At 38.5% G+C, this 15,004-nt stretch overlaps 2 long non-coding RNA genes across 4 annotated transcripts in view; one reads left to right on the top strand and one right to left on the bottom strand.

Annotated features, from left to right (window-relative positions):
• The window catches only part of LOC132345662 (uncharacterized), a 183,425-nt gene that overhangs the window by 113,168 nt on the left and 55,253 nt on the right, over positions 1-15,004 (bottom strand). The gene's annotated exons all lie outside the window — the stretch shown is intronic.
• The window catches only part of LOC104970940 (uncharacterized), a 56,434-nt gene that overhangs the window by 21,939 nt on the left and 19,491 nt on the right, over positions 1-15,004 (top strand). The window contains exons 3-4 of one of the 2 annotated variants that reach the window (XR_804356.4): positions 993-1,178; positions 7,936-8,377. This is a non-coding gene — a long non-coding RNA (uncharacterized lncRNA). Of the gene's footprint in view, positions 1-992; positions 1,179-7,935; positions 8,378-15,004 lie in introns of those variants that run through there. The other variant, XR_009495121.1, reaches the window with a different exon arrangement.

Genomic DNA, 15,004 nt, shown 5'->3' with positions numbered 1-15,004 from the left:
CTACTCTTCCAACTTTCTAATCTCTCAGAACTATAACAATCTCAGAAGTTGGATCTAGGATGTTTTCACTTTCTTCTTTGTATTTGTCTATATTTTCAGATTTTTAAAATAAAATGCATATTATTTCTATAGCCTAGATACATTATTATTACCATGAGTGACAGCAATAACTTTGAATGTTCCAAATCTCACTTTTGTAAATTACATTTATACTTATATTTTTACATGTGTGTGTGTGTGTGTGTGTGTGTGTGTATATTTTTTTTTTTTTTTTTTTTGCTTCACTGTTCGGGGCCTTTGTGAATTTAAATGTTTTACTTATTTCAGTAATTGCTAAGGAGTAGTACATTCTTTTCATAATCTTATAAACTAATTTTAAAAACAATTAAATCTATCAATAAACTATATTGCCATTCAGTTTAGGATTTGGGGGAGGACAAATAATATTACATTTTGTCAGTGCAACCAGATTTCATTCAATACCTGGATATAATATGAGAGACAGAAATCAAGTTCGATCTAAACTTGAAGGCAGTCAAACAAATAGACTCACAGACATATAGAGGACAGATCTGTAGTTCTTAAAGGCCAGAGGGGATGAATTGGGAATTTGGGACTAGTAGATGCAAACTATTACATGGAGAATGGATAAACAGCAAGGTCTCACTGTACAGTACAGGCAACTATTCAATATCTTGTGATAAACCATAATGGAAAAAAAGAATGCATATATGTGTAACTGAGTCACTTGCTGTACAGCAGAAATTAAACAATACTAAAAATCAACTATACCTAGATAAAATAAATTTTTAAAATAAATAAACTTAAGACAGTCAACGCCAAAGTCACAGCCACAGTCAGTATGCTGTTTTGTTAATGTGAGTAAAGATGGCTTAAAAAAAAAAAAAAATAGAACATGGGGCAAACCTTGTTTTAATCATGGAGTATATGGAAAGAGAATTAAATGTCTATATTAAAACCTATTCTTTCAGACCACCAATAACATTTTCCCTCGGCCTCAAGAGACACTCACAAAACAATGGCCCACAGTGCTTTTTAGGACAAGAACTGCAGTTGTGTACTGTGCGTGCATAGTCCTACGCAGGAGGAAGGCAATGTTTAAAGCTGCTGTCGCCTCCTGGAAAAAAAAAAAAAAGAAAACTGGGACTCTGAGTCAAGTACGTATGCATTTTCTGTTTTTCTGTCCTGTGGGTCTTTATTGCTAAAAATATTTTTATGAAGTTGTTCTGTGCTTCTTTAAGCTTCGTGTGGTCTTGTTTGCTTGTTCTCAAATCTCAAACCACGACATAGTTATGAAACATCTTGAGTTATTAAAAGTAGAGAAAACTGTACTTTGTTTGTGAACTGAACAGCAGGCCAAGCAATGGCTTCATAAAGTAAAATCTTATATGAAAAAATGTTCTTTTTTCATTATAAGCTAAAAGGATGACAAACTGAGACATACTCCATCAAACAGTTAAGAGCATGGCCTTCAATTTAGACCCACCTGAATGTGAGCCCTGGCTCTACTGCTGGCTAACCATGTGATCTCTGACAACTTAACCTCATTAAGTCTATCTCCTCTTCTGTAGTGTGGGGAGTATATCATAGTCCTCAGAGTTAAGGCGCATATTCTTTCACATTTTAACATCTCTGATATAAGAATGCATCTTAAAACTGATGATATGTCTTGGTTTAAATAGTAAAGCTTTTTTCTTACTAGTAAATAAATTGTGGAATTTATAATCTATGACATGTGAGATTTGGTTAAATAATATATACTTTATGGAGTTGTTCTGAGATAGAAGTAAAATAATGATATAAAACCTAGACCCTGACCCATAGAAAACTCTAAGTAATATCTATTAATGTTGTTCAGTATGGTTTTTCATAAACTCTGGCATTACCCTGTCCTTTTAATCATAATTTTTGTCTGCCAAAACTGGAAGTTCTTTTCAAAATCCTTGTGCTGGAATAGTCTACCTACTGAATTGTTCATTAAATTTCCTCTAATTTCTCTGGCAGCAAGATATTGACCCTAAGGGCATAAGTCTGAAACATGATCAAAATAAAGGTTTGGGCAAGTCCACACTGATTTGTCAGATTAAGCTCTCTGCAGACAAAAAGAGGAGTAAACAGTGAGCATGCCTCACCAGTGCCCGGCCCGTAGGTAGCATTACCACAGTGTTGTTGAGAGGCAGCAGTGTGCATAGCGTGGTGAAGGACCACAGATTCTGAACTGGACTGGCTGAGTTCAAATTTTGGCTCTTCCCTTTACAAGCTGTGCAACATTAGAGAAGTTACTCAACCTCTCTCTGGCCTCCATTTCTTCCTGGGGTTATTGTGAAAATTAAATGAGAGCTGTCTATGTCTAGAGAGGATGCTTTGTAAGTTCGCTATTATTGAAAATACACCCTTCTGTGTTTAAGTTCCTTTTAAAAAGGTCTGAGTTTTCTTTCTTTTTAAAAAAAAAAAATCTATTTTTTTTTGGAGCCGAGGGGCTGTGCTGGATCTTCCGTGTTCTGTGCAGGCTTTCTCTAGTTAGAGTGAGCATGGGCTGCTCTTTGTTGCAGTACACAGGATTCTCTTGCTGTGGAGCACAGGCTCTAGCACCAGGGCTTCAGTAGTTGGGCACAGCAGTTGTGGCGTAGGGGCTTAGTTGACCCGTGGTGCACGGGATCTTCTGGGACCAGGAATCAAACCCCTGTCTCCTGCACTGGCAGGCAGATTCTTACCCACTGGACCACCAGGGAACTCTCAGGTCTGAGTTTTCTGATACTAAAAGGGAATATTCTAATCAATTTACTGTTCAAGAAAGTAACTGTTATAATTCCATTAGAGGTTTGTATATATGTTTATATGTTACATAAAACCTATAATACACAAACAGTGCCTTTGAGGTATTTTTAATTATGTCGCCCAACTGATAAAACTAATCTACTTATGAGTAAATACATGACTAAAAAAAAAATAAAAAAAGTTTGAGGTTCTTCCAACAGCCTCTGGAGTATCTGTATAATATCTCATTGTGGCTTAAAATTCACTATGATTCAGGTCAGCCTGTAACCACTATGTTTAAGAATTTTAAAATGGATGGCCTTCTTCCAACATTTGTTCACTTGTAACCCATATTATTCTAACTTTTTACAGTTGTGAACATGACTATTATGCCTAGAACAATTATGGCCATCAAATGTGTATCTCTAAGCACTGAGACTGGGCATGGCGTGTAACTTACTGTTCACACCTTTAAATATAGAGAATCAACTCTGAAATGAAATAATGCTTACCAATAGTCATTTTTTGAGTGGTAATTATGTGTTAATTCACTCAAATAATTGTAATCAATATTATTTTTTCAAAAGCAAAGCACATTTTTAGCTTTTATCTTTCTCTTCATTCAAATTTTGTTCACTCTCTAATGTCTGTCATTAGTGTCAATATCAAGACACTACAGCACAGTGTGTTAGAATGTTGGGGTCCCAACAACTTGCTCTAAAACCCAGTTTGTCACTCAACTAAGCCCCAAAATCTTCAATAAGATTTATTCTTGTTCATGTCATAAGTCTGATAAGAGATGATAATTCCTTTATCCTGTACCTCTGCTATCCTGGTAGGGAAAGCAGAACCTAGAGACAATCGGTCCTGGAAATGACTTACGTCACTTCCATCCAGATGCATCAGCTAAAAAACAATCACACAACCCGAACTGAATTACAAGACAGCCTGGTAAATACTACTTGCCCAGTTAGAAAAAATAGTGTGGTTCCCTGGTGGCTCAGCGGTAAAGAACCTCAGTGCCAATGCAGGACACGTGGTTTCGATCCCTGGGTTGGGAAGATCCCCTGGAGGATGAAATGGCAACCTACTTCAGTATTCTTGCTGGGAAAATCCCATGGACAGAGGACCCTGGCGGGCTACAGTCCATGGGGTCACAAAGAGTCAGACATGACTGAGCATGCAGAAATAGCCTTTTCTCTACCACAGCCACTTACAAACTGTATTACTTTAAGCAAGTTACTTAAATTCTCAGAGCGTATTTTCTCACTGGCAAAGTGGCAGTAATAATATCTATCTTGCAAAGCTGCTATGAGGATAAGTGAGGAAAGGAACATAAAGCACATGGCATATGATAAGTAATCTATAAAACTGTTATGTTTTAGTACTAATAATAGTTTCTCCCTAAAACACATACATGCATAGAACCAAAGCCACTAGAAACCCAAGTGCTTTGGTCCTCACCAGTTTAGCTCTCTACTGAGCCTCTAGCTCCCACCCAGCCTGCCGGGAGTGCAGGACTCAAGATAGCTGAGACTCTTGGCCATGGGGCTGATATCAGTTATAAGGGTCATACTACAGGAGCAAGACTGAGGAGAAACCAAAGCCAGGGCAGGATACTGAAAATGGCTGTATGTTCTCCAGGAGAAGACTTGGAGGGGAAGACTTTACGGGAACGAATTAAAGGGGTAGAGGACCGACAGCAGAACTCACCAGTTGTGTGAACTTATGCTCAAAGTTGACCCCAATATGTATAGCTGATTCACTTTGCTGTACAGCAGACACTAACACAACATTGTAAAGCAACTGTGTGTGTGTGTGTGTGTGTGTGTGTGTGTGTGTGTGTCCTCAGTCATGTCTGATTCTTTGCAGCTCTATGGACTGTAGCCCGCCAGGCTCTTCTGTCCATGGAATTTTCCAGGCAAGAATACTGGAGGGGGTTGCCCTTTCCTCCCCCAGGGGATCTTCTCATCCCAGGGATCCAACCAGAGTCTCATGTGTCTCCTGCATTGGCAGGAGGATTCTTTACCACTGTGCATCTTACTCCAATTTAAAACAAAAAGTTTCAGTTACATAAAAAAAAATTAGTTTCTGTCAAGACAGATAGGGGAGGGAAGGACTAGGAGTTTGGGATTAATAGATGCAAACAACAAGATCTTACTGTATACACAGTGAACTATATTCAATATCCTTTGATAAACCATAATAGAAAAGGATATGAGAAAGAATATATATATATATATAAAACTGTGTCCCTTTGCTGTATAGCAGAAATTAAATACAACATTATAAATCAATTATACTTCAATAAAATTATAACAACAAAAAACACAAAGTGGACCCCAAGTCCCAAGACGGCAGCTACAAGAAAGGGGGAAAAAAATGAACACGTACTGAATACTTACAACGTAGCAGGCATCATGCTGGGACCTTTACACAAGTGACCTCATTTAATTCTCACGAAGATCCTTAGGTAAGAATCACAAACCCCTGTTTCCAGTATTGTCAAAGTAACTCACCCAAGTTTACATAGCTAGTAAGTTAGCATTGGGTCTTCAAAATCCTAATGTAGTGCTCTTTGTACTACACCACCACTTTACATCTCCCAGTGACACTAAATTGTGCTGAGGACCAGTCGATCCCAGAAAGTAGACAGGAAGTTTGTCCTGCTCAGTGGAGCAGGAAGTATATCCATTAACCTCCTCAAGTAATCCCCTCTACCCCTACTTCTCACATGACCAAAATAGCTTAGAGTACAACAGTAGACCCTGCCAAAGACATACAAATATATCCCTATCTGCTTGCTAGTATCTGAAATTTATTTCACTGAGAGAGGTAATTAGCATGTGGATGGGTTTCCATTAACATGTATGTGATATCATTTCTTTTGTGGGGGCACGTGGAAGGTGGAATCATTTTATGAACAGAGCAAGGATTTGGATGGAGAATATGGATTAAACCAAGGCCACAGCTCCATTTTCACCAGAAAATGGCTCAGAAGAACTTCTGAGTCCTCTGTAGCCATGTAAGTCTAGAATATGGTGGGAATTAATCCCATAGAACAGTCTCACAGAATGAACCCTGAGTACCATGCCATGAAGTGCCCTCAGTGTATCCAAACATATTCAGAAAAACCAAGGGATTTGGGGCTTGGCATCTTACAGGAACAATATAAAGGCAGAATACATTCGCAGCAGAACTGAAATGAATATAAGACCAGGTTTTTCCAATCTATCAAATTTACTTGGAATTGTGAGCAGCATAAACTCTAAAAGTTCTAGCCTCTGCATCTATTTTTAACACATGCTAGGATTCTACCTACTCATTTGGGCAAGTATAAGAAAGAGTACATAAGATGCTCAACATCGCTAAGATTAGAGAAATGCAAATCAAAACTACAGTGACTTACGAACTCATGCCATCAGAATGGCCATCATTAAAAGTCTACAAATAAATGCTGGAGAGTGTGTGGAGAAAAAGGATCCCCTCCTACTCTGTTGGTGGGAATGTAAGTTGGTGTAGCCACTGTGGAAAACAGTTATGGAGGTTCCTCAGAAAACTGAAATAAGAATTACCATGTGATCCAGCAATGCTACTCCCTGGCATATATCCAGACAAAACTATAATTCAAAAAAGTACATGTACCCCTATGTTCATAGTAGCACTGTTCACGATAGTCAAGGCATAGAAACAACCTAACATTCATCAACAGACAAATGGATAAAGAAGCAGTGGTACAGATATTCAATGGAATGCTACTCAGCCATAAAAAAAGAAAAAAGGAATGTCCTTTGCAGCAACATGGATGCAGCTAGAGCTTATTGTACTAAGTGAAGTAAGTCAGATACCATCTGATATCACTTAAATGTGAAATCTAAAATATGGCACAAAGGAACATATCTATTAAACAGAAACACGGTCACAGACATAGGGAACAGACTTGTGGTTGCCAAGGGGGAGGGGTTCAGGGAAGGATGGAGTGGGAGGTTGAGGTTAGCAAATATAAGCCATTATATACAGAATAGATAAACAAGGTCCTATCATATAGCACAGAGAACTATATTCAATATCCTATGATAAACCATAATGGAAAAGAATATTAAAAGAAGAATGTATACACATATATGTATAACTGACTCACTGCTGTACAGCAAAAATTGGCATGCTGCTGCTGCTAAGTCGCTTCAGTCATGTCCGACTCTGTGTGACCCCAGAGACGGCAGCCCACCAGGCTCCCCCGTCCCTGGGATTCTCCAGGCAAGAACACTGGAGTGGGTTGCCATTTCCTTCTCCAACGCATGAAAGTGAAAAGTGAAAGTGAAGTCGCTCAGTCGTGTCTGACTCTTAGCGACCCCATGGACTGCAGCCTACCAGGCTCCTCCGTCCATGGGATTTTCCAGGCAAGAGTACTGGAGTGGGGTGCCATAACACTGTAAATCAATTTTAATTAAAAAAAATAATAATAAAAAGGAAACAATCCATAGAGCAGGACAAAAATACTAAAAATAACTATATTTTAAGTTCAAAAAAAGAAATAGTTCATGACCCAAGATGCCTCTCTTACTTGCAGTATATTTTGGGACTCCTCTGTCATTTCTATGAAATGGTATCTTCCTTACTATTACTTTTCGTGGATACTGTAACACTCAGAACAGGGTTTCCATAATATACATCCTACTGAGATGCAATTCAGTGTAGTGGTTAGTGGTTCTGTTTGTACAGGTTTGTACAGGTTTCATCATGTACAAGCTGTCCAAGTTTGGGCAAGATTTTCCTGTGTGCCTCAGTTTCCTCATCTGTCAAATCTAGAGATTAATAGTGCTACTTCGTAAGTTTGTTTCAAGGATTAAATAATATATGTAAAACAATTAGAAAAGTTACTGACACAAAGTAAAATCCAAATTCTCTAACAAGGACCTCAAGGATGACGGAAAGAAACTGGCAAAGAGAAGATTCAATATCTAAATACTTTTATGTCATGCAAAAGAATGGAGACAAGCCAGCATAAAGTGGCTAAAATTTGTCTCATTGGTCCATGTCTCAACAGTTCAGAAACAAAGGCCAGTGCTTCTGAAATTTTAATGTGCTTATGAATCACCTGGAGATCTTGTTAAAACGAGGACCTGTTAAGATTCTGCATTTCTAACTGGCTTCCAGGTGGCACTGATGCTGCTGGTCTGCAGAGCTCCCTTGCAGGAAACCAGTGTCAAGAGAACACCTATTCTAACCGCCACAGAGGCTCTTTCTCCAGAACAAGAAAATTCTCCAGGGATCTTCCTTTAACTCAGTCTCTTTTGTCACTTTGGTCATGGATCAATAAAATGTTGGAAAATAAGTATTGATTCAGAGGAAAATGGCACAGATACTATATCTTGAATTACATAAAATATTTTTAATCCTTAAGCATGTGATGATTTTTTACCCTTGGGATCCAAAACTGGTTTCTCTCTTCTGCTCATCAATTATAAACTAAAAGACTGAGACCTTTTTTGAGGTAGGCAAAAATGTCTCCATCTGTTTTCCAAATAGGGATGGGATTAGCAAAACTAAGCATTCTCTTGCCAAATGGTGACCTTCGCCAAGTAACCAGTTCTTTAATTCTAACCTCACGCGCATTTCAAGGGAAATGTAAGCCACATGTTTGTGTTCCACTAATACATAAAGCATTGACATTTCTCATAAAAAGAGTTCTGATTGTTTAGGAGCTTCAAACTACTAGACACTGTTTTGCTAAGACCAAAGTTGGGCCTTGGCAAAGAGCTAAATTGAACAGCATTCAGATCTGAAAAGCCTAAATCCAGTCAAATGACTGTTTTGACCTTGCCGTTTTTGACCTCACAGATTCAGATTAAATTAATTTTTAATCATTTAGCCATTTTTTTTCACTATTATCTATTCACACTTCTTCATAGAAAGCTACAGTATGCAGAGACTTGAACTTGTGAGTGTATATGTATTTTAAAACATGCCTGCAAGCAAAATCAACAAGCATCGTGTCTAAACTTTTCTGAAGCCAGAAAAAAGACCTCAGGAAAAATGATCCATAACCCACCATCAAATCATGCTCGAGCTTAGCTGTGACTGACTCTTTGTGACCCCATGGATTGTAGCCTGCGAGGCTACTCTGTCCATGGGATTTCCCAGGAAAGGATACTGGAGTGGGTTGCTGTTTCCTTCTCCAGGGTATCTTCCCGACTCAGGGATCAAACCTACATCTCCTGCATTGGCAGGAGTTTTCTTTACTGCTGAGCCACCAGGGCAACCCAACCATTAAGTCACTTATGACTAGTTCTTACTTCTAATTCCACCAAGATTAAGCCAGAGCCCTACAGCAGAAGTGGCAAACTTTTTCTGTAAAAAGCCATTACTTAATACTATAGGCTTTGTGAGTTATACAATATATTGGTTTGCGAGAGCAACTCTAGCAAAGGACTCCACACTGGGTGGCTTAAACAACAGGAAGTAGTGCCTCACAATTGTGGAGGTTAGAAGTTAAGACGAAGGTGTCAGCAGGGCCGGTTCCTTCTGATGGCTGCAAGCCATCCGTCTCACGTCTTACCTAACCCTGGTGGTTTGCGGGCAATCCTTAGCATTCCTTGGCTGCATCACCCTCATTTCTGTTGTCAGCTTCACATGGTGCTTTTCCTGTGTACATGCTTGTGTCCAAATTTCTCGTTTTTATAAGGATACCAGTCATATTGGATCAGGGTCACATTCTCCTCCAATATGACTTCATCCTAACCTAACTGATTAAATATGCAATAACCCTATTTCCCCAAATAAGATCATATTCAGAAATACTGGGGTCAGGACTTCAACAAATGGAGCTGGTGGGGAGGGAAGCACACATTTCAACCTATAACATAGAGTATCTGTCCCAACTACTCAACTCAGCTCTTGTAATACAAAATCAGTCACAGAAAATTCAGTTTAAAAATGGGTATGGCTGTGTTATAAGGAAGTTTCACTTAGGAAAACAGGCAGCAGGCAGGCAGGCAATAGTTAGATGAACCTAGTCTTAGAGCATTTCTGATCCTTTCTGAATATGAGAGAAACCAGGAAGAGATTTGGCACTTGGCAGGAAAAGAGAAGAAAAAACTTCTCAAGCTTGGAGAAAATCTACTTTATATTTTATATTCTAGTCACAGTGTTTTACATTAGACTTAATATTTTATGTTTGTATTCTGATAGAACCTGAGTTAGTATACATAGTTTCAATTAAGCAAACTGATACAAATTTTATGAAGACGACTCTCAGTTCAGTTCAGTACCAAAATGACAAAAAATAGACCTTTCCATTTAATATTATGCTGCATGCTTTGTTTTCAGTATAATTTGTCCAAAAACATTATAATTATTTATGATTGCCAATCCCATAGGAAATGTGTATATATTTATCCTCATGAATATATTTGTATAATCCTCCCAATATGATTAACATTTCTAGAATGCCCACATGCACTATATTTCATTGTGTACAGAGTCCTGGACAAGACACAAACATTGCTTCCAGGGATTTACTCTGTCCTGGAATTTGGCCTTGGAGTACAAAATGAAGCAAGACCAGATGGTCAATACCGAAATCAGACTGATAATATTCTTTGCAGCCAAAGATGGAGAAGCTCTCTCTATACAGTCAGCAAAAACAAGACCGGGAGCTAACTGTGGCTCAGATCATGAACTCTTTATTGCCAAATTCAGACTTAAATTGAAGAAAGTAGGGAAAACCACTAGATCATTTGGGTATGACCTAAATCAAATCCCTTATGATTATACAGTGGGAGTGACAAACAGATCCAAGGGATTAGATCTGATAGAGTGCCTGAAGAGCTATGGACGGAGGTTCGTGACACTGTACAGGAGACAGGGATCAAGAGCATCCCCATGGAAAAGAAATGCAAAAAAGCAAAACGGCTGTCTGGGGAGGCCTTACAAATAGCTGTGAAAAGAAGAGAAGGAAAAAGCAAAAGAGAAAAGGAAAGCTACAGCCATTTGAATGCAGAGTTCCAAAGAATAGCAAGGAGAGATAAGAAAGCCTTCCTCAGTGATCAGTGCAAAGAAATAGAGGAAAACAACAGAATGGGAAAGACTAGAGATCTCTTCAAGAAAATTAGAGATACCAAGGCAACATTTCAAGCAAAGATGGGCACAATAAAGGACAGAAATGGTATGGACCTAACAGAAGCAGAAGATATAAGAAGAGGTGGCAAGAATACACAGAACTATACAAAAAAGATCTTCATGACCCAGATAACCACAATGATGTGATCACTCACTTAGAGCCAGACATCCTGGAATGTGAAGTCAAGTGGGCCTTAGGAAGCGTCACTACGAACAAAGCTAGTGGAGGTGATGGAATTCCTGTTGAGCTATTTCAAATCCGAAAAGATGATGCTGTGGAAGTGCTGCACTCAATATGCCAGCAAATTTGGAAAACTCAGCAGTGGCCACAGGACTGGAAAAGGTTAGTTTTCATTCCAACCCCAAGGAAAGGCAATGCCAAAGAATGTTCAAACTACCACACAACTGCACTCATCTCACACGCTAGCAAAGTAATGCTTAAAATTCTGCAAGCAAGGCTTCAGCAGTATGTGCATCCTGAACTTCCAGATGTTGAAGCTGGATTTAGGATTTAGAAAAAGCAGAAGAATCAAAAATCAAATTGCCAACATCCGTTGGGTCATTGAAAAAGCAAGAGAGTTCCAGAAAAACATCTACTTCTGCTTTCTTGACTATGACAAAACCTTTGACTGTGTGGATCACAATAATCTGTGGAAAATTCTTCAAGAGATGGGAATACCAAACCACCTGACCTGCCTCCTGAGAAATTTGCATGCAGGTCAAGAAGCAACAGTTAGAACTGGACGTGGAATAACAGACTGCTTCCAAATCGGAAAAGGAGTACATCAAGGACCCTATATATTGTCACCCTACTTATTTAAGTTATATAAACAGTACATCATGTGAAATGCCAGGCTCGATGAAGCACAAGCTGGAATCAAGATAGCAGGGAGAAATATCAATAACCTCAGATATGCAAATGACACCACACGTATGGCAGAAAGGGAAGAACTAAAGAGCCTCTTGATGAAAGTGAAAGAGGAGAGTGAAAAAGTTGGCTTAAAACTCAACATCCAGGAAATTAGGATCATGGCATCTGGTCCCATCACTTCATGGCAAATCTATGGGGAAACAATTGAAATAGTGACTGACTTTGTTTTCTTGGGCTCCAAACCACTGCAGATGGTGACTGCAGTCATGAAATTAAAAGATGCTTGCTCCTTGGAAGAAAAGCTATGACCAACCTAGACAGCATATTAAAAAAGCAGACATTACTTTACCAACAAAGGTCCATCTAATCAAAGCTATGGTTTTTCCAGTAGTCATGTATGGATGTGAGAGTTGGACTGTAAAGAAAGCTGAATGCTGAAGAATTGATGCTTTTGAACTGCGGTGTTGGAGAAGACTCCAGAGTCCCTTGGACTGCAAGGAGATCCAACCAGTCCATCCTAAAGGACTGATTTCTAATCAAAGACTAATTGGAAGGACTGATGTTAAAGCTGAAACTTCAATACTTTAGCCACCTAATGCAAAGAACGGACTCATTTGAAAAGACCCTGATGCTGGGAAAGATTGAAGGCGGGAGGAGAAGAGGACGACAGAGGATGAGATGGTTGGATGGCATCACCAAGTCGATGGACATGAGTTTGAGTAGGCTACAAGCAGTTGGTGATGGACAGGGAAGCCTGGCGTGCTGCAGCCGTGGGGTCGCAAAGAGCCTGAGGGACTGAACTGAACTGGAAGATATACACAAAGCAAATAGATAATACAGTAAAGTAACATATATTAAAACATCAACCAAAGGTTACATGTATTCCTGGCATGCAGGGGTAGTGCTTTGTCCTGTCTGAGTTCCTACACATACATATATATGTGAACCCTGTTTCTTCACTTACAGACCCTTAAATGGAACCAAATTACAGAGTTCTGTATAAGGTCATAGATGGAAGTGTTTTAAAAAGCTTTTACAGAAAGCTTGAAGTTTGACTATGTAGGAAAGAAAAGCTATCGGTCAGCCACATACTATATATTTTGTAATAGTAGCATAGGTCATGCTCCCATTTACATTAAAACACAGACTGGGCTTATTAATGATCTTTTATATTAAAATCCTGGGCCTCTGAAAAACCCTGGAACTCTTCCTCCATATGGTTATAAAGGTGGCTAGAGTCAGAGGCCAGCATCAGCTTTAAATGTTACGGGAACGTATGTGGAAGCAATGAGTGGTCTCACTGAAGATGAAACAAACCTGGTCACAGGTATCAGAATTGGATGTTGGGGCTCATTCATCTTCAGCAGAAGTGCCCCACAAAATCACTTACTTGGAGTGCCCCCAAGATTGGTCTTGTATTAGGATCTTAAAGAAAATACCCACTGGATCGTACCAATTATAAAATGGGTCAAATTTGGGGTCCAAAAAAAGTGGACCATATGCCTTTAATCAAGCTTGTTACCTAAAAGGTTTTCAGTTCAGACAGAAATTTTCAGAGAAAGTGTCAGCTATGATGATATATATATTTATATAATTGCTATATGACCTGAAATGTCAGATATATGTGGCTTTAACAATTTTAACTATTTCAGGTCCAAAGAAAACTTCTAAAATCATAATTAAAATGCAGTTAGTCTCTTTATAATTATAAACACCACTACATTTCCTGACTACTATACCCATGACCTTCATTAACATAAGCCAAAATCTGCCTTTACACATACAGATGATCTCATAACCACATATAATTGACTTTTACTGCCTGAAATAAGATTTGAGCTCAAGGAATGCAAGTAGAATTTATTCTATGAATAAGATAGTAGAAAATCCTTAAAATTTTTTTATTCTAGAAATTTTTTTAATCTCTTGGATTCCCCAGCCTATAGTTTAGAAAAAACTGTCAACTATCCTAAGGATATTGTACACAGTTGTTTGGATACGGAACGGTTTCTCTCTTTTCCTTCTACTTTCTCTAAAATAAAGAGACTGGACATCCATCTACCCACAGAACTAGAAAAGAGAATGGGACTAAATGGCTTTTTTCTTCTCAACACTTTGCAAACTTTAAGAAAATGAAGCCCTACAGCATGTCAATGCAGAATAATGATAATATTAATAATGATGGTGACATTGATGATAATGATGAATTAGACAATATCATTCTCTTCTTATAAGTAAAATGATGAAGTGCCTTTCCCAAGATCAGTGGCTCCACAATTAGAACTTGGGCTTTTCCTCCCTTCACACCTCTTCTTCTGAACAAATATCACTAATGTTCATCCTCACCAGGAGAAAACCATACTGGCCCACTCAATGGCCAATTAGAATAAATTGTAAATTAGGATAAATATGATAGGTAATACAAAAATCAAAAGCTCTCAAAAGAAAAGGAACAAAAAACCTGAATAAATAAGCTTAACGGTCCATTGTTTGTGGGGGAAATGATGAAATTATCATCAAAATATTCTATGAATTGAGAATGAAGATACATTTTTATGTGGAAAGATTTTACAAAAAAAAATCTATCTAAAAAAGTAAGACTCTTCTAGGACAGGTATTAGTTTTCATAAAGGGAGCATCAGTCTGTGTCTGGTAAGGGAAAACATATGCTTTATGTAAATCTCAGTAAATTGGTTAATTAAGATTCTTCATACTAACCCATATTTAAGGGAATATTTGTGACGAGGCTAAGCATCTGGACATTAAAACCATATCCACACAGGAGAGTTCCAATTATCCCTGAAGCGGCCACACAGTCTGAATCATTCAGGTGAAAACACCCCTTTTCTTTAAGAGCAGTTTTAGGGACACAGGTTAACAGTAAATTCTGTAATGCTTCTTTTGCCCTGAAGGGAAAAAAAAAAAAAAAAAACCCTAGTCTAAATATCAATCCTCAGATATCAAACCTGTGTTTAAACCAAGTACCAATCTGCTCCCCCACCAAAATTCTGGGTGAGGTATTGTCTCCACATTCAGGGACATTAGTCCAGCAGTGTGGGAAAAAAAAAATCTTCATTTGGACAGTGCATCTTCCAGACATTCCCTTCTATTATTGATTTGTTTTCTCCTGTCCCTTTTCTCCTTCTTTTGTTTCCTTATCATAGCTTCAGGTTATTACGTGCGAAGTATTGATGGGAATGGATGGTTTTGGTCGATGGAGAGCTAATGCATCCC

The sequence above is a fragment of the Bos taurus genome, chromosome 1 (genome assembly GCF_002263795.3).
Source record: "Bos taurus isolate L1 Dominette 01449 registration number 42190680 breed Hereford chromosome 1, ARS-UCD2.0, whole genome shotgun sequence".
NCBI lineage: Eukaryota > Metazoa > Chordata > Mammalia > Artiodactyla > Bovidae > Bos > Bos taurus.
Note: the sequence above shows the minus strand (reverse complement) of the source record. Positions and strands in the feature narration are given on the sequence as shown.